Source organism: Mytilus galloprovincialis, chromosome 1 (assembly GCF_965363235.1).
Source record: "Mytilus galloprovincialis chromosome 1, xbMytGall1.hap1.1, whole genome shotgun sequence".
Classification (NCBI taxonomy): domain Eukaryota; kingdom Metazoa; phylum Mollusca; class Bivalvia; order Mytilida; family Mytilidae; genus Mytilus; species Mytilus galloprovincialis.
Window position 1 is genome coordinate 32,342,089 of NC_134838.1, and position 24,717 is coordinate 32,366,805.

The 24,717-nt window shown below is 33.3% G+C and overlaps 1 long non-coding RNA gene across 1 annotated transcript; it reads left to right on the forward strand.

The window, feature by feature from the left end:
* Window positions 1-8,901: 8,901 nt before the first annotated feature.
* On the forward strand, window positions 8,902-15,231 carry LOC143071634 (uncharacterized). The gene is made up of 3 exons (XR_012976936.1): window positions 8,902-9,049; window positions 11,440-11,532; window positions 15,095-15,231. It is a non-coding gene; the product is annotated as an uncharacterized LOC143071634 (long non-coding RNA).
* Window positions 15,232-24,717: the final 9,486 nt, after the last annotated feature.

Sequence of the window (24,717 nt, forward strand, 5' to 3'; positions counted from 1 at the left end):
AATGTCTATTTTAAAATAAATCGTCACTTCCGCATTATCAATCGGGAGCGGCAAATTTAAAATAGATAATTAAAAGATTTTAAAAGCCCAAGCTGAGGCGGATTTAGGGGAGGGCAGGGGGCCCGCCCTCCCTTTTCTGGGAAAAATTTGGTTGCTTATATAGGAATCACTGAAGCATGACCGGAGCGGGCCCCCTCTTAGGCAGTCAACGGGCCCCTACTTATGAAAATTTTGGGATTAGCGGGCACACATATTCAAAGTCCTTCAAATTCCTTCATTTATTTAATGTTGACAGAAAACCAATAAGGACAAGTATTTATTCTTTGTTTGGGGTAAACCAGAGACATATGTGTATATATGTCTCTGGGTAAACTAATTGATTATCCGTTTTACTTTATTTATGTTGTTTTTTAAATAATTAATAGATTATTTTTATAGAACTTTTAGTTACGACCTAACAATTAGCTGTACCGTTAGAGGTTTTAGCAGATGTCGAAGGTCGTACAGTCTCCTATAGATGTTTACATTCTTTGGTCTTCGGTGGGTATATATAGTCTCATACGCATGCAAGCGGCAGAATACAGATTCAGATTCAAGATTCATTATTTTATTAAAGACTATAACCACTTGTAATACATTATTACATACATTCCAATATCTGTGTAAAACATTGCGTTTAACATAAATTATTGGAAAACATATATGAAACATATTGTATATTAAAACCAACAGTTGAGTAAAATATCATTAATTTAGCTTTATAAATACTAAAACATATACAAGCGCCATTATATTAAGAATTATGAGAGACTATTATTAATAAATGATTATTTATATCAAAGACATATATACGTCTCTGGTTATATACAATATTTTACATAATTTTAAAACTATATATATGTTGTGTACAAGTTATCATTTTGTACAAATTATAATTTGTACAAAAATATTGTACAAATTATAATTTGTATTTTGACATTGTACAAATTGTAATTTGTACAAGTGCTTGTACAAATCATAATTTGTACAAAATTTGACTAAATTCACTTATAACTTGTACAATAATTTATTGTATGGATCTTGTTATATATAAGCATTAATACACACCAAAGAAGTTGTATTCCATGACCACACAATAATAACCTTATTAACAAAATACAGAAAATATTTCTTTATCATTTGTTTGAGTATGTGAGTGAATTATGGCAATGGGAATAACACAGAATCATTTGCTTTTCACATTCGTATATGCCCCCAAAATAAAAATAAAATCCTTTCCTGCTTTTATAGCGAATATGGAAGTGCACAAATGTTGCTGTGAAAAAAATTCCTACAGCAGTTCAAATACTGTACCAAAATTCTCCAGATGCAATTATTATGCCCGCGTCACACTGTCCCGATTTTTATATACGATGGACACCCGAATGCGAAAATTGTAAGTTCGTACGAAGTTGGTCCCGATCTCCTTAAAATACCAAAAAGTGATCGAATCAAGTACGATGAATAACGAAGTCTATACGATGGCGCCGAAATTATATACGATAGCAAAAGTTGGACATGCGAAGGTTAACCGAAGACGGGTATTTAAGCTTCATATCTCAGCCGAAGCCTACACGACATATCACGAAGGGTACACGATGGATAACGATGATGGCGCGATGACCATACGATGTCTAAAAGACGTCGTGTACAGCTTACGATGCATTTAAATTATATGCCGAAGGCATCACGCGTTTTAAATTGTTTGATCAATATTGAATATATATTATATTGTACATTTAAACTTAGTTTATTATCATCTCGCCTACTACATGTACATGTAAGTTGCGTGTAGATAAAATTGTTATGGACACTCTAGAACCAAAATGCTCAAAACGTGGTATGGCGTTACTCGTTAAGAATATCTTAAGCGCTATTGACTTTAAAGTTCAAAGGTCAAGGTCACAGTTGCAGTTGTAATACAAGGCAATATCACCCTTGCGGATCAATATGCTTCCAAAGATTTTAATCACATTTGGTATATTGATCCTCCTTGTAACGATCTGGCATTTTTTACGTTCAAGGCCAAAGGTCAAGGTCATGCAGAGGGACTTGTTTTTTTCTCCTTGAAATAGCATAATACACAGGAAATTGGTTGCTCATTTTTTTACCTGCTGGTTCTAAAGACAATATTAAAGGTATTTCCAGTTACTGAATGTTTTGGTTGATATCAAATATTCATATTCAATTTACTATTTTCTGCATGTGTCATATACAAATATAGTGTCCATATTTGTCCCCAATATGTTACATACGAGGGGATGCCACGCTCGGCATTGCCTTGTTTGAACTGTAAAATGTGTGCACTAGTCTGAATAATCACCCATCTTTACCATCTGTAGAATCTGTACCATCTTTACTGATCTATCTTAAAGGTAAGGTAATGGGTTCGTTGATCCCTTTTATTTAAAAAGAGCTCTTTCCAGGAGAATATCATAATAATATAGACAAAAGGAAAGATGTGGGGAAAGCAACAAATGCGGCAAAATATGACATTTAGAAAACAAACTGGAGTAAACATTCGTGTGACACAACTCAGACGATACATAAAAAATCAGAATAATGAAGAAAAAGTTGGTTTCCCTATATACGTGTACCTGCAGTGTTGGTGTGCGATGCGCGTTTATGATTTTCTTTACGTTACTTGATATGAAAAATTGACAAATAAGAATGTGTCCAAAGTACACGAATGCCCCACTCGCACTATCATTTACCATGTTCAATGGACCGTGAAATTGGATAAAAAATATAATTAGGCATTAAAATTAGAATGCCATGATAATATCATAGGGAACATGTGTACTAAGTTTCAAGTTGATTGGACTTCAACTTCATCAAAAACTACCTTGACCAAAAACTTTAACCTGAAACATGCACTTTCATTTTCTATGTTCAGTGGACCGTGAAATTAGGGTCAAAAGTGTAATTTGGCTTTCAAATTAGAAAGATCATATCATAAGGAACATGTGTACTAAGTTTCAAGTTGATTGGACTTCAACATCATCAAAAACTACCTTGACCAAAAACTTTAACCTGAAGCGGGACAGACGGACGAACGAACAGACGGACGAACGCACGCACAGACCAGAAAACATAATGCCCCTCTACTATCGTAGGTGGGGCATAAAAATAATATTTTACTTGTAAAAGTAAATCCTGAGACTGTAATAGCTGCTCTTCTTGTTCCATTTGAATTAATAGAAACAACGCTGTCGCCTTTCTTGTTCTCATAGAATCATATGATATGTGCTCCATGTTTTGTGAACGTCTTTCCTAACTGTCGTATTAGACTGACCAGTGCATATCGCGCATGGCACTTTAAATGTATTTTAGCGCGAAAAATTAACTTGCATTTAGCTGGATTTATTGCCGTCGTAGTTCCATCATGTCGCCTTCGTACTTTTATTCGATGGCAAAACGACGGGATTTCGAGATCTTCACGAAGTCGTGTTGCCATCATAAGACCTTCGGGTAGCTTCGTGATTCATTCGTGTAGACATCGTAATGTCAAAACTGCCCGATGGAAACGATGGAAACACGAAAGCAATACGATGTTCAAAGATGCATTCCCGGTGACATTACGATGGTGAGGATGGTGATACGAACTCAATACGAACCCTCAACATCGGACGCACCTTCGGGGATTTTTTAACATGTTAAATCAAAGTACTGAAGTACTGAACATCGGATGACCGCAGGTTCTTGTGGATGGTCAAAAGCACATGTCACAGAAACAGATCACCTCTCTATACCTGAAACTTGGGTTAATTTACAGATATTTTTTTCTGATACAAGTTCGTGCTTGGATGATGAATAAATGACAGGAAATTCAACCTCACCGTAATAACTATTATATTGTAGTGCAAGAAATCAGTATACCTTGGACTATTATACTTGTATAATAATAGTCGTAGAGAATACACTGGTTTGTTGTTATATATATTATTAATATTGCGATTGCATGTATGTACCGATTATCAGGTTGTCTGCATGTTGATATCGTAAAATATCAGCTGCGAGACATAATATTAAGCTTTTTGTCGAGTAAGCGCAGCGAACGAGATCAAAAAGCCTTCATATTATGTCGAGCAGCTGATATTTTACAATATTAATACGCCGATAACCTGATAATCGATTTATCGGGCTGCATTTGCGTCTTTTGGAAGTATTGTCTTAGTTTCACCAGCAACCGGAAGTTGACTTGATAAGTTTGGGTCAAACTTATCAACGTCGGTTCAAACATTATGACGTCGCTGATATGTCCGGGTCAAAGTTATTAAGGCCAGGTCAACGTATTTGACGTCACAAAGCCGTGATATGGAGTTTTATTAAGAGCTGAGCAGATTGATATAGACAGTTGGACGACCGATAAATATCATTTTCATCTATTTGTATACATGTATATGATAATTCTATTCTACTATTATTATAGTGCAGTGCAAGTGCATGGTGGACACTCTTCTGTAAAAAAATCAAAGCCTTAAAGGCTGTAAAAGCAATTGCTGCCATGTTAATGTTTTGGGACACTTTTATTTTTCATCTACATATATAAGAATTAAACCTGACAGGACATGGTTGTCTAGTGAAAAGCAAGAAGGTTTTGACTTTATATCAATAAAAGACTTAAGCAGGAAATCATTTTTAATATGTTTTATATTTCACAAGGAGACAACAAGTTTACCAGGCTAAAGTTGGGGGTAATTATGGATTATCCCCTGATAGTGTTTGTAACTGGGCATTAATTACTTTTATTTATTTAATTTTAGCAATTTTCATAATTAATTTAAATTAACCATTCATTTAAAACATTTCACCTTTCGAGACGCTAATGTTGAAAAATGGGACAGAAATAAAATAACTTACAAGACATAAACATGTAAAAAATAAATATATATTTCAGCTTACTAAAAATATTTTCATAGTGTTACTTTGACATCATTTCTTAAAACTAAGTCCCACACATAATTGTTCATTTGATATGTGTCATCCTCATGCGGTACAAGAAGTTTTCATGTCGCTAAATAGTCTTCTTGTCGCTTAATTTATTCTTCTTGTCCGTTCTTGACGCTTCTTGTCGCTAAAAGTTCTTCTTGTCGTTATTAGTGAGACCGCTATTTTTAGATTACAGGTGGTCATTTACACTACACGTATAACCTGTGTAGTGATTTTTATTTTACGATAAATTTATGAATGAACGATAATTTTATGAATGAACAAGAGCACCTGACCTCTTTCTGAAACACCAATTAAACATATAAAATCGTATTTATTAAGATATAATTCAGTCAAATTTTCACCACTAAATCAACAACTGAAATGATTCCATATTTTGTTGAAACGTCGTACAACCGGAGAACAGAAATCGCAGGTATGAAAATGCACTTTTTTCACTGGTGTTGAAAACCCAACACTAATTTGACTAGAATTTATGAATGACGGAAATTTAAGCGATAACAATACATCGGAGTGACCTCAAGGTCATCCTCTGTAAAAATTTAGAACCCTTCCCGAAGTTGTCCCCGAAGGCTAGAAAAAGTGGCCGATGGTTAAAGATGGCACTACGAATAGCCCGATCTGGATACGATCAGTCCCGATTTTGAACATTTCCATAATCGTGTTGCCATCGGCGTAAAAATCGGGACAGTGTGACGCGGGCATTAGACAAATATATCGAGGATTAGTTGTGGTACGATCATATATTCAGTTGACATTATACCCAATAGCAAGTTCTTATAATTTCTGTTTCGTTTTCATGGTGATTCGTCTTGGATCTGTTAGGGAGCTACCATTTGATTTTTATGGGGGGAGGGGGGGGCTAGGATGAAAAATGTTGTCCTGCATTTTCTTTTATTTGTAATCTCTGTCCTGCCTTTTTATTTTTCACTCTATCCGGTTCTGCTTTTTTTTTTAGTTTATCCGGATTTTTATTACATAAATTGTCATCCTGACTTTTTTTTTTTTTTTGCAAATGTCTCATCCTGCCTCCTTTTTTTTACTCAAAACTCCTGTCCCGCCTATTTTTTTCAAATTTCATCCTAGCCCCCCCCCCCCCCCCCCCCCATAAAAATCAAATGGTAGCTCCCTTAGTCAGACAGCGCACGCGGTTCCTGGCACATATGATTTGTTTTTCAACGTTAAAGTGTTATCCTAATTGCCTCAATTTCTATGATACTATCAAAATTGTCACTGGGGCAGAAATCAGAATTGTCACTGAGGCCAATTTTTATTATTTTGTCAGAATTATCACAGAGGCCAATTTCTATTATACTATTAGAATTTTTACTGGGGCCAATTTCTATTATACTATCAGAATTTTCTCTGTCAGAGGCCAATTTCAATAATACTATCAGAATTCTGAGTGGGGCCAATTTTTATTATACTATCTGAATTTTCAATGTGGCCAATTTCTATTATACTATCAGAGTTCTTAGCGAGGCCAATTTCTATTATATTATCAGAATTTTCAATGAGGCCAATTTCTATATGTCTATCAGAATTGTCACTGAGGCCATTTTTTATTATTCTATCAGCATTGTCACAGGGGCTAATTTCTATTCGGCTATAATAATTAACTGGCATGCATGTACCAATTACATTTGCTGTCTCTGGGTGTTTTTGCATTTTGTAAATAAGGTTGAAAAGGTTCTATAGTGTGTATCAAATATTTTTTATAACACAATCCATACTATAAATTATTGTACAAGTAATAAGTGAATTTTAGTCGAATTTTGTACAAATTGTAATTTGTACAGGCACTTTTTGTACAAATTACAATTTGTACAAAGTCAAAATAAAAATTATAATTTGTACAATTTTTCTGTACAAATTATAATTTGTACGAAATGATAACTTGTACACAACATATATATCTCAGATTTAAAAATACATCATCAGATATATACAAATAAGAAATTTGTCTTCTACATAAAATATTAAAGCAGGTTTTTATAGAAACTACCTGACATAGTTCTTCATTTCTCAATAAAAGTATAAACTTTTCGTCAAAAGACAAGTTATAAAATTGATCATTATGTTTTACTGCATCACTATAAAAACAATATTTTTCGAAGGTCTGCATTCAAAGGACATTAAGTAAAAACATGTTTTTCATCTTCAATTTCACACAAAAAACAAGATCTTTCATTTATTGGTTTATTCCAGTGGCAGATCCAGAACTTGTCATAAGGGGGCCCGCTGACCGACCAAAAAATAGTGGGCACTTCGGTCATGCTTCGGTGATTCCCCCACATAATCAACCAGATTTTCGCACAAAAAGGGGGGCCGGGCCTCCAAGGCCCCCTGGATCCGCCTATGTATTCTTATATCGTCCTGTTTCTATTTTAAGTGGCCCAACGCCACATCTAAATTTTGCATTTAAGCACTTCTAAATTTAATATATATAACTCTGTACAATATTCTGATTTATATAGTTTATACGTACGAATTAATACATCTCCTTATTGTTATATGGCAAAATTTGATAAATAAAACACACTTGTTAACTTTAAAAGAGGTCTCATCGACGAAAAACAAAACTACCTCGTATTCAAGTTACAATGCACGGGCTTGGTAATAACGCCATCTAATTAACCATTGCAGTGACCCCGAAGACTCAGGGGGGGCTTCATTTAACCGATATAGCTAATTTCGACAAAATTGAACCATACTGGCTGCTTATAGCGAATTATCATTTCACTGTTTACTTTCATTAATGATTGAACCAAACAAATCAATCCTAATTTTTTTTTATATATATATCGTAGCAATTTTCCCTTTACTTAATTTATTTTAAAATGTATTTTTTCACTGTTTGTTTATTTTTATGTTTGCACTATATTTTTGAACTTAAAGGTTTTATATGCCCCATCATGTGTATGGAGACCTTTTGGCAATACAATATAAAAAACCTGGTAGTGGTATCAGAGGAGAAACATGTATCTACTTTCTCTGATGAGACTCTCGTTTGCACGGATGCTTTTTGCTAAATCTGACGTAAAAGTTTGTTTTATATTATCTGTACAATTTTAAGGAAAAGAACACAAGCTCTAAAGATAACAATCAATCATAATATAGGTTTATTTAACACCTTTGATGCAGACAGTTTAATATCACTCAGAAAAGGAAAATTCACTATTAGTTTGAAAACGTAAATCAGCAAATTTACTAAATATATTAGTGTTTAAAAATCATTTATTTATCATATAGTTTCAGGTGTGTGGCCAATAATTTAACAGTCCCGATTGATTCAGTAGTCTCCTTAATTTTTTTGATATTGGAATAGATTTAAGGTAGATCATCCAAAAATTACGTATCAGTTGAAGAAATAAAATCGTTACAAAAATATTAAAAAAAAAAAAACTGCCTGATAACGTATCTGCAACGAATCATTTAAAATCCATTTTTATAAATATTTTCAATCATCTATTACGTACATTTAAGTTACTGTCTTTTTAATCAAATCTAAGTGTAAAAGTAATTTGAATGGATTATAATTCTTTGTTATTGGTTTAAATAAATATTATAAATGATAACATCAACAAATCGAAGAAAAAAATGCAACACCAAAATGAACTTAAAATTGATACTGAAAAAATATTAACCTTCCAATGTTACCTCTGACGTCAGTTGTTATTTATTGGTTGCTGTAACATCTTTGTAAGTTTCAATAGATCGGCCTTAATTAATATCCTTTGACATAAAAGGATGAATACTGTCACTGAAAATCGAAACATTGAAAAATTTGGAATCTTTGTAAAGTTTCAGTTTGAACATATGTTACCATGATAATGATATTGTGTCCGTTTATTATTATAGATTAATGGTGAATTATTTGCAGCACTTAGATTTCATCTGATGGCCTATATAGATATTCATGTATATAATAAACAAGATAAGTAGCTAGGTTCATTCTGTCAACTGTTGTATGAATGATATATCCGAAATGAAGTTGACGGTGTGTTGTTTTCTTCTACTGACTTTTGTGACTTCTTCTATTTCTGTAAACAATTTTGTAAGTTGATTTTCACTATATGACTTTTATTTTCAGTTTTGATTAAACATTTAATGTTTTGATTCAGTAAATAAATGACCATATTTCATTTCGCGATTTTTTTCAATCAATCTACCCCATCCCCAAAATAGTGAATAAAAAAAAGGGATTATAAAATTTACAAATTCGGAATATTTACATTTATCATCTTGATATGAGAATAAAACACTCATGATAGTGAATGTTTTCGTCTGGTAAGTGAAACACAAAAAAAAACTATCATCTGCATAAAAAGATCTTTTAGATTAATCGAGGAAATTCTAGTTTAAAACCCAAATGAAATTTTGAAAATATTGAATTTTCAATTCTTTTCTTCGATTTCCACTTTTACATGAACTTAGTTTTGTGTTTGCAGTTAACATGAAATAAAAAGAAATGTAACAGGTTTTAGATAACAATAACTATGTCAAACCATTATTGAAGTTAATTTGGACAAACGTTTTTGTCGAGCCTTCGACTTTAGTCGAAAAAGCGAGACTAAGCGATCCTACATTCGTCGTCGGCGTCCACAAATATTCACTCTGTGGTTAAAGTTTTTGAAATTTTAATAATTTTCTTTTAAAAACTATACTGGATTTCTACCAAACTTGGACAGAAGCTTGTTTATTATCATAAGAAAGTATCCAGAAGTAAATTTTGTAAAAATAAAATTCTATTTTTTCCGTATTTTACTTATAAATGGACTTAGTTTTTCTGCGAGGAAACATTACATTCACTCTGTGGTTAAAGTTTTTAATAACTTTCATAAACTATCCATGATTTGTACCAAACTTGAACAGCAGCTTGTCTATGATCATAAAATAGTATCAAGAAGAAAATTTTGTAAAAATGAATATCCACTTTTCCGTATTTTACTTATAAATCATGGACTTTGTTTTTTTGCCAGAAACAAAACATTCACTCTGTGGTTTAAGTTTTTAAAATTTTTATAATGTTCTTTTTAAAAACTATCCCGGATTTCTACCAAACTCGGACAAAAGCTTGTTTCTGATCATAAGATATTATTCAGAAGTATATTTTGTAAAAGAAAATTCCACTTCTTCCGTATTTTACTTATAAATGGACTTAGTTTTTCTTCCAGTTAACATTACATACAGCCTGAAGTTAAAGTTTATAAAACATTTATTAGATTCATAAACTATCCTGGATTTTTACTAAACTTGGAAGCTTAACAGCAAAAGTAGGCGAGACACTGGATTCCGCGGAATCCGTACGAATTTTTGTTCTCATTTATCCGAATCCTTAAATATTCGGCTAAAGTGTTTTTAGGCGTCAATAACTATAACAAACCTTCTTACAACTTTAAGACGTTTTGCAGAGATTTTTTTTATAATTATAAGACGGTCAGTCTTCTTGTAAACATAATGCTTGTCAAATGTAGGTCGCCCTTTGGAGATGATGTCTGAACGGCAAAATGTTGAAATAATTATGCTTTTAATTTTCTCTATTTTCTTCAGTTATACATGAGCTTATAATATATGCTGTAGATACTTAGATATTGTCGCATCGACATCAATAAACCTTTTAAACCATTAAACTACTGCAGAAGTTGATTCTATTTTTAAGGGACACAATTTTGAAATGAAATTATTTTCATTTTTTCGGTATTTTTTTTGATGAATGGAGTCAGTTTTTTTGTCGTTAGCATTTATCAAACAGTCTGGGATAAGATTTTCTGAACAATCAATATTTTTTATCAAACCTCTATGAAATATTGTAAATCTTTGACATAAACTTCTTCAAGACCTTCAATCGCATACATGTAGAATTTGAAGAAGAAAAAAATGTTCCCCCTATTTATTACTGACAATATATAGCAATATTCGCCAAAATATTTTATTTTAAATGGTAATATTGCTCATTGTATTGCTTTGTATAAATTTTTCTCTTTTCTCTTTTTCTTTTAACATATCAATACAGTCGAACCTCGTAATGTCGAGGTCGAAAGGACCGGACAAAAGTATTCAACTAAATTTGGAATCCATGAAATACGGTATGGGATTTGTGTTATCAAGATACTTTGAACAGCCTTTTTAATATGACACTTTATGAGCGTGTATCCAATCTCTTTAGTTTTGGTCCCTCATAATAATGAATTAACTTCGAGACATCGGGGTTTACATTTATATTTGTATATCGACGAGGCTATAAAGTTTACTCGACTAAACCGAATATGAATTAACCGAGTTCCACTCATCAGAGGTAGATTTGCATTTATGATACGGGAATTTTACGGGGCTTAGCAATTATTTCGACTCATCCGAGTTTTCGACACAACCGTGTGCGACAAAACAAGTTTCAATTGTAATTCACAATAAACATAATTTTTTGTCTTCTTTCTTCGTTTTCAGTGTCAGGTTACTGACAATGGAAGAATGATGGCTAGTCATACGGGATATAAATGCATTGATCACCAGGAAAGATCTAGTATAATCTCTCCAAAGGTATGATTAGATACTTTTATACATTTTAGGGTACTTACTTACTTACTGCCCATTACGCCCATTGGCGTGTGGGGCAACAACGAAGTTTTTTCACATCTGTCTGTTTTGTGCCATCTTCTTCATGCTCCCCCAAGTATGTTGGAAATTTGCCATCACAGACTCAACTGTGCGCCGCCATGTTATTTTAGTTCATCCTCTGTGTCTCTTTCCCTCAGGGGTCCAGAACATTGCTGTTTTTGTAAGTTCTTCAGGGCTCTTAGTAACGTAAAATAGGGTCAATCCATCTTCTCCTGCTAATGAGTATGCTGATATCTTCCTGTTTGCATTTAATGAGGAGGCTCCATTTTGAGGTACTATTTTTTAAATTGTTTAAGCCAATCGACATTTTCTTAGAAAATGCATTAAAACAAAAATCCTACAACTCTAGATACTTGATATCAATGACCTCGATCGGGATGTATTTCTTACACATTGTATGTAAAACCTTGTTATTAATGGCACGTTGTATATAACATAATCTTTTCTATACAGTTTTATATAAAATGCCAGAATACTTCTTTCAAATCCACCATGCTTATATAGGTAACATCGAGCACGCGGATTTTTCTCTATTTTCTTCAATTTTGAAATGTTACACTTTGTACTAAAAGAAAAACTTCCTTTATTGAAAGAGTACATCGAAAAACAAAGTAAGACCAGCTTACCCTTCCGCAGTATCTGAGATGTCCTAATTTTTTTTCTTGGGGGGGGGGGGGGGGGGGGGAGGTGGTGTTGCTCAGTCTTTAGTTTTTTTTTATATATATGTGTTTGCCGGTGTTATTTCGTCGACTTTTGGCTATGGAACGGTCAGTTTCTCTTTAAATTATGAGATGTGAATGTCCCTTTGGTGTCTTCAGCCTCTGAGAGATTGCTTTAGATCGTATATAATAAAGTTTCAACAGTTTGATAATAAACATTCTAAAAGTCTTTTTCTTATCGTAATTGTATGTCCCTCCGAAGTCACATTAGCCCAGTTCTTTTTGTTTTGTTTATATCTTATTCCAGTACATTGCCACCGTTTTGAGGTGTGCGCATTGGTTTTCTTTTGATAACTAGCTAACACCTTTAATTCAATCGCTACTTTTTTCAAAATCTTAAAAGTAGCGATGTTGTTTATTTGAGAATTATTCGGTTCGATGCAACAAGGAGGATCAAATGAATATTAAAATAAGTGTCCTCTATATCCCACTTACATTGCTTGACCTGTATTAACATTGATATGGTCATAATTATAAATAAATATTGGTAAACTACAATTCTTTCGAAACTCTTAGGATTTTCTTCCCCAGGAATAGATTAATTTACTTTGAATATTGCGTCCTCAATGCTCTTCAACTTTAGTTGGCCTTTTTAACTTTTTTGATTCGAGCGTCACTGATGAGTCTTTTCAGGACGAAACGCGTCTGGTGTATACAATTTTAATCTTGGTATCTATATGAAGAGTTAATTTACATTCTTTTTTAAGCATTCAATATATAAGTTTGAAAATAAAGACTGATTGACTCGACATCATTATATTCCTGCAGGCTTTCACTTAACAAACCATAGGTCTCATTTTCACCTTTCAAAGTTCTTTAAACTGTGTTTCCGTCTTGTTCATGACTTTCTCCAGTCCAAAGTTTCACCATAGCAGTGATATACATGTACGGACTTCTCTCCAAGGAACTATGATCACCTGGACTTCTATCTAAAACAAATCTGAAGACGGGCTTAATTTTGACTGTGCTAGTTTCATTAAGACACAGCCAAGCCTGGTAGGTAATGTGTCGTTTATTTGATAATAGAAAAAAAAATTGTGGGAAATAGTCACGGTAGCCTGCCTTGGTACAGGCACACGGCAATTAAGTTTGGATAAACCAGATTTACGAGCGCACAACCTAACATTTCGCATATTTAGACCATATATATATATATATATTTGAATAAAAACACTCGAAAATAAATCTGCACAGTTCAGATTAAAGAAGGATGACAGTGACGGATCCAAGGGGGGGGGGGGGTCGGAGGTTCCCCCCTCTCCCCCTTTATCCTGGGTTGGCCCGGAACCCTCCTTTTTAAAATGGCTTGATCCGCCCCTGGGTAACCACATTCTTAACTCGAAAGATAAACATCACTTTAGAAAACAGGGTCACAATGTATTCGCTACTTCAGAAATCGTTTCGAGAGTGAGAGTTCAAGCTTACTGTAGGTGAAAAATAGAGGCGGAAGATATCAAAAAGATAACAAAAATTCTCAAGTCGAAGATATGCCGCGAAAACCACGACAAGAATATGCAAACTACGAAAAGACAAACATCAGTTTACGAAACATGACACAGAAATTATATACAAATACTGAGTATCACGAAACCGACCAAAAATATAAACGTGACTATTTTTAGTAGCGTTGTTGTTTATTAATAATTCAAAATTTGGTAACTATGTTGAACGCATCTATCCCATCTAATGATACTACAGATACAGTTAAGTCAGCCTCATATCTTGAATTACATCTAGAAATTGACAATGAGGGTCGGTTGAAAAGAAATCTTTACTACAAAAGAGATGGTTTCATCTTTCCAATTAAGAACTTTCCATTTCTATTAAAGTATCAACATTCCAGCAGCACCTGCATACGGGGTATATATCTCCCAATTGATACGATATTCCCGTGCTTGCATTTCCTATCATGATTTTCTTGATAGAGGGTTGCTGCTCACAAGGAAGCTATTAAACCAAGAGTTCCAAATGGTGAAGTTGAAATCATCTCTTCGTAATTTTACGGACGCCATCACGAGTTGGTTGACCGTTTTGGAATAACCGTTTCACAAATGATATCGGATATGTTTCTTACGTCGTAACTACAATTCCCTTTCATGAATGTGACCTACCGAATTAGACTATTTACCGGATTTGTTATCACATAAGCAACACGACGGGTGCCACATGTGGAGCAGGATCTGCTTACCCTTCCGGAGCACCTGAGATCACCAGTTTTTGGTGGCGTTCGTGTTGCTTAATCTTTAGTTTTCTATGTTGCGTCATATGTACTATTGTTTGTCTGTTTGTCCTTTTCATTTTTAGCCATGGCGTTGTCAGGTTATTTTCGATTTATGAGTTTGACTGTCCCTTTGGTATCTTTCGTCCCTCTTTTATGTTGGAAATTATAATGATAGAAAGTATCTAGGCGATAACAGTTTCAGAAATCTTTTAATTAGAGTCGTTTTAACCAAGTTTGCACTTCCTAGAAAACCTGCTGACATGTTTGATGGTAAAAAATTGTTGGCAAGGATATGGTAAATATGATACAAAAAAACGGATAAATATATTTCGAACCCTAATATTACATTTTTTACACATTTATATGGGGTCCTCACTCGGCAGCCAAACCACCGCCTCGTCTGTTACCGAGGCACAGCCTATACCGTATATATATAAACCGCTAGTTACAAAATATGGGACTATGTCTGCTTTTTGAGTAGTATACATGAACAATTAAGATTATCGGAAAACATTTTCATAGTAATACTGTTCCGAATCTTTAGTTTCAGGTTTGTGACTGTCCTACGGGAAGGCAATGTAATAGTGTAAAAGATGAGCAGCTGAATGATATCTACGAGTGTTCAAAAGAACACAACGAGGGACTAAATTTGGACAAAAAGAAATAAATATTTTCATGGGTTGTTCTTGATTGAGTACGGCTTTTGCTAATGTGGAATAGACATCAATAGACAGAGAAAAAAACAGGGCCTCAGGTTTTACAACTAGAGGAAGCGATAGCTCATCGTGGGCGTGAAAAGCGTACCCCATTGATTGTTAAAAATGAAAAATCTCATGCTTTTTTCGCGTTAAATATAAATTTTCAGTACAAATAGTTGAGAAAAAAAATCACCTCAATATGCTTGTTTACCCCAAAACAATAGATGAACAGAAAATTACCACAAAAGGTGGAAACAGTATTTGCATTTCCATCAGATAGATGTATACCCAATTCGAAAAATCATGATTTTATTGGTTCTTCATGGTCTGTTTTATAATTGTTTTAAAGAAAAATATTCTCACTTCGTATATTTTTATAAGATGCAAATCCTGTTTCCATGCACCTTTCGCCGAAAATACTTCGATTGATATACACAGGATCTGTACAATAACACTAGCTAGCCTTCTTTTAGCATTAGTTTTGATGATTCAACAAGTTCCAAGTGTTGTCTATGTTAACAAATTTGATAGGTCGTATATCAAAAATAAGTACAAGGAAAACAAATCAATAAGAAAACATACGAAACATATGTCGCAAAGTTCGTTTTCGGAAGAAGAAAAAAAGAAAAGAAGTGTTACATAACTTCCTTATACAGATTATTATTGCGTACAGAAAGGTCTCCCACCACCTTGGTATTGTGCAATAGATCTATATTGGTCTTAGATAGTACACATTAAGGACGTGATGTAACAGTTGTATGTTTGATCTTTACAATGAATATATATTAATAGGACTTTCAATGCAATAAAGAATAGGTATCACCATACATATATAAAACGAGTCTTCCATGAGGTGCAAGTTATAATTGTAACAAATCACACTTCACATCATCTTACAAAATAAATCAAATCAATACGGTTGTATAACAAAGTAATCTTCACATGAAAACTTACAATCCTGCATGGTTAATATGAAAGTGGTAGGACAAACTTCTTACATTGTCATTGTGCTACCGACAGATGAAAAGATAAATAAAGCTCTCAATTTCAGCAAAAAATAAAGTGGCATAAGCTGCAGTAATATAACACTCCTGCAATATTGTGAAATCAAAATGACAATAATACAAATTAACAAACAAAGTATTTATATTTATATTTCAGTCGGGAGCGTCTGAGAGGAGCAGCGACCATGTATAAGGTTTTAACGTCACGCACGCTGTTCCTACAACCCCTATGATTTAAAACAGAATCTTCGAAATTTCCTCCGCAAAACAAAATAAAATGTTAATAAACACTAACCACTATAAAAACTAATTCAGTATATGTTTTCCTTTATTTTCATATAGCTCTTGGTCATATGCTTAGTAATATCTATTATATTTGAGGATTAATACAACAAAGCTTTGTGAAAAAAACGGATGTCCAACGTTACATTTTTGAACAACTGTTTTATCTCTTATGTATAGTGAACCTATTTCTTATTCTCTGATCTTCCCGAAACTTGGCAGAAGCAACGAAGTGTGTCAGTTCTCGGTTAAATTAAAGCCGTTCTTTTGTCGAATTTCGTTTGACTCGGAGGCTGCATATTAAACTGGAATTAGAAATATGTCCAATGACGTTTTTTGTTGACTGAACGGCTGAAAGGTAGTTTTATAAGTAGACATAGCTAAAAAATGTCTACAAAATGTGAGATAATTATAACATCTACCGGAAGAACAAACATTTGCCTCATTGTTCGTGAGTTCAAAAATTGTAGATTCTATAAAACCATCTCTACACAGTCGTTTTTCAAGCGGTAGCAATTTTGTCCAAGTTGATATTTCATTTGTCCAAGCAATTAATGCGGGTTTTTTACCTGATATTTCAATAAGTAATTTATAATTTACCAAAACAAAAGTTAGATACACGAAAAGTACATAAAGTCTAGATTCTTTTTTTATTAACTGCATGTTTGGGTCTTACAGGAATAAAATGTTACGAAACATTACAAAACGGTAGCCATTTTGTCCAAACGTCGGAAAACGTCGAAAAATCCAAACAAACCCTTTTTTTTCGACGTTACATGTGCAAAATTTGTTCCAATGTATATTCTTGATACTTAAAACGAATCGCGTGGTGAAAAAAAATGCTGGTTGTCGAAAAAAAACCCACGGTGCATGTTGTGCATGAAACGGAGGTAACTGAAAGACTTATCGGAAACAGCGACAAAAACAGTTTCATTGAATTAATGCAACCTCGTATTATACGGGCGATTCAGGAGAAGATTAGTACATTTTAAAAGCAAGCAACTTCAAATGACTGGGAAAATAATTTTCAAGATCGGGTTAAAGTAATTTTATTTAATGGTTGTATTTCGACAATTCAATTCAAATTAATCAAGGGTAAATATGTTTTCATTTACTTGCAGAGTGTCGGATATATTTGTATTAGTGTTGAATCAAGATATGAAAAATTTACAATGACAGATGATATGCACCATGCAATTTTAGCAGCCTGCGGTTAAAGTTTTTTGTTATAATTCATTTATTGAAACCGTATACTTCTGTCCCATTTTTCCTTCCTTCAAGTTCATTAAAAATTTACGATAATAAAACATTTTAAGGTGAATTAAGGGTAAAAATTATTTAATCGATTTCCACAACTTGAGTTTAATAAATTCATGGTAAATAGACATCACAAAATTAATAGAGACAGATTTAGAATCAACCAACTACATAAAAAAAGCAAATGAAACTTACAAATTGAAGAAATGTACGTCAAAAGTATCAGGAAACTCTCTTTGACATCGACGTGGTGGTGTAACGTCGTGTGGTAGGAACATCGTGCGCAACGTGTTTACGAACGGACTGACGCTTACAATAAAATATCTCTCCGTCTCGGTGCACTGAGTGTGAAACTTCGGAAAGTGTGGACAAAAAAATGCGGAAACGTCTGAATTCATAAAATTTAAAGACGACTTTGCGACCCCAGTTACCCCCTCTATTTTCCCTCTCTCTCACTACCACCACCATCATAACAAAAAAACATAACAAACCGTCATCATAAAACAGTGGTCAATATTGCATTTTAAAGAGCTATTGACTACAATTTAAAAGTGAATATTTGAATTGTATGATGTTTTTAATTTTGTTTTATCATTTCAAAAATTTGGGCCATAGTGGTTTAAATAATATATCAATATATATCTTTATTACAAAAGTCGATAAAATCTATACGGCCTTCAACAATGTGCAAATCCCATACCGCATAGTCAGCTATAAAAGGCCCCGAAATGACAATGGAAAAAAATCAAACGAGAAAACTAACGGCCTCATTTATGTACAAAAAATGAACGAAAAACAAATATTTAACACATAAACAAACGACAACCACTGAATTACAGGCTCCTGACTTGGGACAGGCACATACATACATAATGTGGCGGGGTTAAACATGTTAGCAGGATCCAGGGTTTGATTCTCAGCTAGGCCAAACCAAAGACTTCAAAAATTTGTATGTGGACCTTATTCGCCAAGCACGGTGCATTAGGAGTAAGAGCAAAAACTGGTCGGCTAGGAGACAGAATAATGTGTCTAGCAAGGATTGGTCCAGTACAACGTAGTGTCGATATTTATACCGCTTTATAAAGATGTTCATTTATATTTTATTTCTAATAGGACATTATCCTGAAACCCTTTTTGTACATTTGATTTATAATTTTGATCATCTTGTATGTATATACGTTTTCTTGTTATCAAAGCCATATGTTTTTATTGTTTATTTTTTACCTGTGAACTCTGGAAAAATAACATATCGTTTTAACTAAAACGAAAGACCTATTTTGAATTCTTAAAAAAAATTTTTTTTAACGGAACACAACTCTCATTCCTAAAAAAAAATGGCAATAGAAATCAATCCTTTTTTTATTGTTTTTGTTTACCATAAATCTACTAACTTGTATTTAAATTATTTTTTTTTTTAAAGTTTTCCCTCATTACCGGTGAAAACGGTGATTAATCATAATTAACAATTCAATCACGTGACATGAAGTTTTATTTGACATGCTGATTACCCCAAGCCGACATTAAAGAGTTCAGTATGCAGTCTTCGACAAAAGTTGGTCTCTATATGTCACTTGACACATCAAAACTCAAAATGTCAAAAATACAGGTGACTTTTGTAAATATATAAGTTCCAAATAGTAGATATTTCAAAACTATTCAATTTCAACAGTCGACTACTCACGCTTTTATAATATCAATATGGCTTTATTTACTAGTACTCCCAAGTCTAAGCTTGGAGAAAAGGTTTTGTTGCTGAACCTTGACGACAGCGATGATGATGTTTCATCTGGATATGATTCTCCTGTTTATGTCTCCGACGAAAACCAAGAAAAGAAGAAAGCAGTTACAGCTCAAATGGTTGATGATTTATCAGACGATTCAGATTTCTCATCTCATGAAGCAGACGATGATTCGTCAGACGACGATAGTGACGATTTAGATGATATGGATGACATACAGTCAACCGATGATTCGATGAAAGTTACAAAGATACAAGCTGTGGTTGATAATATTCGCTATATTCTGTCCATGCCGGACTTATGTGACGTCATGTTTCTTGTTGGACCACAGAGAATTCCAGTGTATGGATTAAAGTCGATTCTTGGAATAAGAAGTAGAGTTTTTTGTGACATGTTTGTAAAGATGTCGCAGGAATGCATGAATATAAAGAAAAAGTTGAAGAAATCAAAAGATGAGAAGAAAACCGAGAGTAGCCCAAAGACTACCTTAATAATTGACAGTTACGACATCGAAGTGTTCCGTTTATTTTTGCTGTTTTTGCACTGTGGATCAGTTACCATGGATGCTTCTATTGTTGTTGGACTTCTTTGTTGTGCTATTGAATTCGACATTGCTGATTTGAAGAGAGCATGCTGGGAATTTGTAGGTACATGTTTGTCGTCTGCAAGTACCGAAATCGTTTTAAAAGAAACATTCCGTTATGAAGACCATAGTGCTGCACAGGAACTCAGACATATTGTCTTAGGTCAACAGAAAAAGACTAAACTCCAAAACAGACAAAGTTCTCAGTTGCGTCAGTCTCCAATTGGAAAAGAAACTGAAGTTTAGAAGATTGTTTATTTTTTTTAATCTGTAGTGCTATCCTGAATATACATACTTTTTGAACAAATATAAACAAATGATTTTTTAATATATCTATCAGTACATTGTATACACAAAGTGCAAATGACTTGTCATTTTTTATTTTATAGTGCTTTATTAAAGTATATAGAAAAAACGTTTTTCTTTTATTGTTTTTATTACATTTGTTTAACTTACATCCTAAAAAGGTAATGGGGGTCGGTTGAAAAAAAGCTTTACGATCAAAGTGAACATTTCAACTTCCGAATTGTGAACTTTCCCTTTCTATGAAGCAACTTACCAGAAGCGCCTGCATGCATTTGGAGTATATATATATTTCCCAGTTGATACGATATTCCAGGGCTTGTATTTTCTATCATGATTTCCTTGATAGAGCGTTGATGCTCACAGGGAAGCTATTTATCCAAGGGTTCCAACTGGTGAAGTTAAAATCATCCCTTCTTAAATTTTACGGACACCATCACGAGTAAGTTGATCTTTATGGGATATCTGTTTCCCAGATGACGACATACAATGTATATGTTCCAATTGTTGCTATCATAACCCCGTCCTCTTTTTGCCCTGAATGTTACCTATCGAATTAGACTTATCACCGGGTTTGTACTAAAATGAGCAGCAAGATGCATAGGTGCCGCACAAGTGGAGTAGGATCTGCTTACCCTTCCGGAGCCACCAAAAATACTTAAGGTATTTTGGGGGGTTCGTGTTGCTCATTCTTTAGTTTTTTATGTTGTGTTGTGTGTACTGTTGTTTGCCATGTCATTATCAATTAATTTAGTTTCGACTTCGCTTTTCTTTTAACATTGTATTGATTCAGGCAGGACAATAATGTATTGCACGGAAGGAACTGACACATTTATGTTTCCATCAAAATGTTCATATATATAAAGCTATAGCACAAACAAGCCAAGTCGTGACTAAACAGATTACAAAGCAGACGGAATGAATAAAACAAACTGTGACAAGTTAAGTACTTCAAGCTGCATTGAAATCTCAACATAACAATTCAATAATTAAGATCTGCAGAAGCCACATCTGCATGAGTTGAAAATATGTTTGTTTATCATACTTTTAGTCCGTATTTGTTAATGCTGTATTATATTAAGAAGCGTCTGATAGCTGACTATGCGGTATGGGCTTTGCTCATTGTTTAAGGCCGTACGGTGACCTATAATTCGTCGTGTGAATATTATAATGTTTTATGTCCCCTTTTTCTAAAACTGAGAAAATGGCATTTAAAGTTGGACAGTCTGATATCCAGTCATATAAAACAAGAGCTATGCAAAAAGTATGCGTAATACTAGTTCCAACACATCTGATTAAATTGTCCTTTTCAGAAATCTGATCAAGTATATATTATTTCGGCAATTTCATATTTCAAGTTTGGAGATAGTACATTTTAATCTTGTGATAAGTAAAGTTGAAAGAATTAAAATGATATTGGACATAAAACATTATAATATTATTACTGGGCAATGTATATGCCATTAAAATTGAATAAAATCGGCAGTAGAAACAAAGGCCATACACAATCTTGTTGGTTAAAATAGTGTCTTATGTTTTCTTTGAACTATATAGCTATGCCTGCAAGGCAAACTGGACGTATAGTTCTTCTGTCTATGCGTCTGTCCTTGCAAGGTTAAGGTACACGTTGACTTTGTCTTTCTTAATATAATTTCAATGTTAAAAAACCAGGTTAAGTTTCAGGTTTAAGTTTTTGATATAAGAGTTATGATATCATCAAGCAGCTTTGTACATAGATAGCTTATGATGTGGACTGTTTGATGCAAAGTTGATGCTTGGGTCGTAATAAGTCAAGACTTATTGACTTTGTCTTTTGTAATAAAAAGTCAATGCTAAAGACCCAAAGTTAGGGTAAGGCCAGATCAAGTTAATTGATAGATTCTCATCCACCTAAATTGAAAATATTGGGTTGAGTTGGACTCCTATATTTTATTTTTACGTATTTTTATTACAGATTCCAAAGAACTTTGTAAAAATACATAAAAAACCTAATTGGTTGGAACGGATGGGGATAAGAATGTAAAAATTAATTTGATATGATCTTAAGGTTAAGTCTGTAATGGGTCTGTGTCTGAACAAACTGTTAGTCATTTTAAATACAGATCATTGGCGGGCATGTAGTGTCATTGGACATTCTTTTTCTAAAAGGACAGTAATAAAATGACACACAATAATTAGACAATGACTTTATGAATATAAAACTAAAGAATTACAAAAATGGCACCTTTACTCCTTATAGGATGCTGATTTATAAACAAATCATAATTAGCACATCATCATAACAGTTGGACATTAAGTTCATGACATGATATGAAAGGGAACTGTATATGTTTCAGCTAAACAAAATGTATATTTTTTGCTATTATTCATTAAAAAGCTGTCACTTGGACCATTTGAAAATTTCTATATTTTGTCAATAATATTAACAACATGTAAAGACTATATTTATGTATGAAAGTGCCATAAAGTCCTATTAAATTATAATGCCCTCATTTCATACTATCTCCATTGGTAAACTTTTGTCATGTGACCCAGAATCCGTCAATTTCATTGGTTTGTACTTAGATCACTATAATTCTGAATACAACATTGTATTTGGAGATATATCATTTTAATACTACTGTTTTAGGCAAATTTGAAGATAATTAAGCCTGGTTAAATATATAGGGAGATAAAACATTGCAGCACGAACCTATTGACACCCATAACTCATTTCCACTGTAAAATGGACTTATAACATTATAATATTCACACGACGAATTGTTAATGTATGTGTCATTTTGGTCTCTTGTGGACAGTTGTCTCATTGGCAATCATACCACATCTTCTTTTTTTTATTTTAAACTGGCTGAGGTTCGTCTATGTACGAATCGCGTCAGGCAACCGTAATTTAATAATACAGCTCCAGCATGATACCATAATGAAAGAAGACTAAACTGTTTTGTTCTCACATGTGGTACTTCAACAGTTTGTTGCTTTCTCAAAGAGTAAGATGCATTTTTAAACTGATTAATGATATCTTGGAAATACTCTGGTGTGTAAGATTTTAAGAGTTCCTATATCCATCATTCTTAGACGTCGTTTTATTTAAAGATGCTAAACTTAACTTCATTCGTAGACGTCATTTTTTTTATTTAAAGAAAGTAAACCAGACTTTAAGAAAACAGTTTCGTAGTCACTACTTTAATCTTCATAGATGAACCCTAGACACGTTCTTGTATTCCTCTCCCATTTTTTTCAGTAATACCCTCCATAGAACAATGCCCACAAACCGCAGGAACAGTTAAGGTTGCTAGGTGTGTAATCCTCCTTCGATTTGGAAAAAGCAGATAGCAATCGGTATAGATTTTTAATGAACTCTGTACTGATATATCGAGAGTAGCCTATATAATTCATGTGGAAGAATTTGCGTATAAATACAGAAAATTATGTGTTTTATCATACTTGAGGCTGTATTAAAAAAAATAAGTTTTTTGTTTTATTCTTTATTTTTAAACTTTGCCATTTAAGGGGAGGTAAGTAGAATATAAGGGGAGATAGCACAAATATGGTAATTTTAAATGTGTTGTGAATTTACATATATTATTGTGTAGCAATAAAATGAGTACGATGAACCCATTTTTTCTTTTTCTTATCAGAAAGAATATTATTAGGGTATTAGGGGTATCTTCTCAGATCTTCTAATATTTTATCTTTATATACCGTATGGTGGAGTTGTCTTTTTATCACACAAAATTGGGTTTTCCATGGATAATCTATACAAAATCTAACAATTTTGCGTTCAACCAGTCATGAGCATGAAACAAAAAGACCGGTGACTCATACCTTTTTGATAGATTTACAAAAGTATGATATAAACTACATTTTTACAAATTATCTAAAGAACCTATGGATTACAATTTAGACCCCCTCCACCATCTACTTATAAACAGTTGAAATTAAACAAATATTCCGGGCTGATTTCAATATCCCAATTCTATTTAGTACTTTTATTATAAACGCAAAACATATAATACATAATATAATAAAATATACTATATATGTATCTGATTTTTAAACTGCCTTTTCACAGTGATCTGACTTCAAATGCAAATTCAAGTATTATAACTACAAGGGGCAACCATTAAGGTGGTATGCCGGAGTGTCTTTAATTCGCCATCTTGGATTTTAAAAATACAGATAACCTAAGACGGTCCAGATTTTCAATCCAGTTAGCAAAATTCAGTGATGCAGGACGCAGATAACTATGTGAATTTTCATTTAAAGAAAACAATCATAAATTAAGATTCTAACTTATCTTT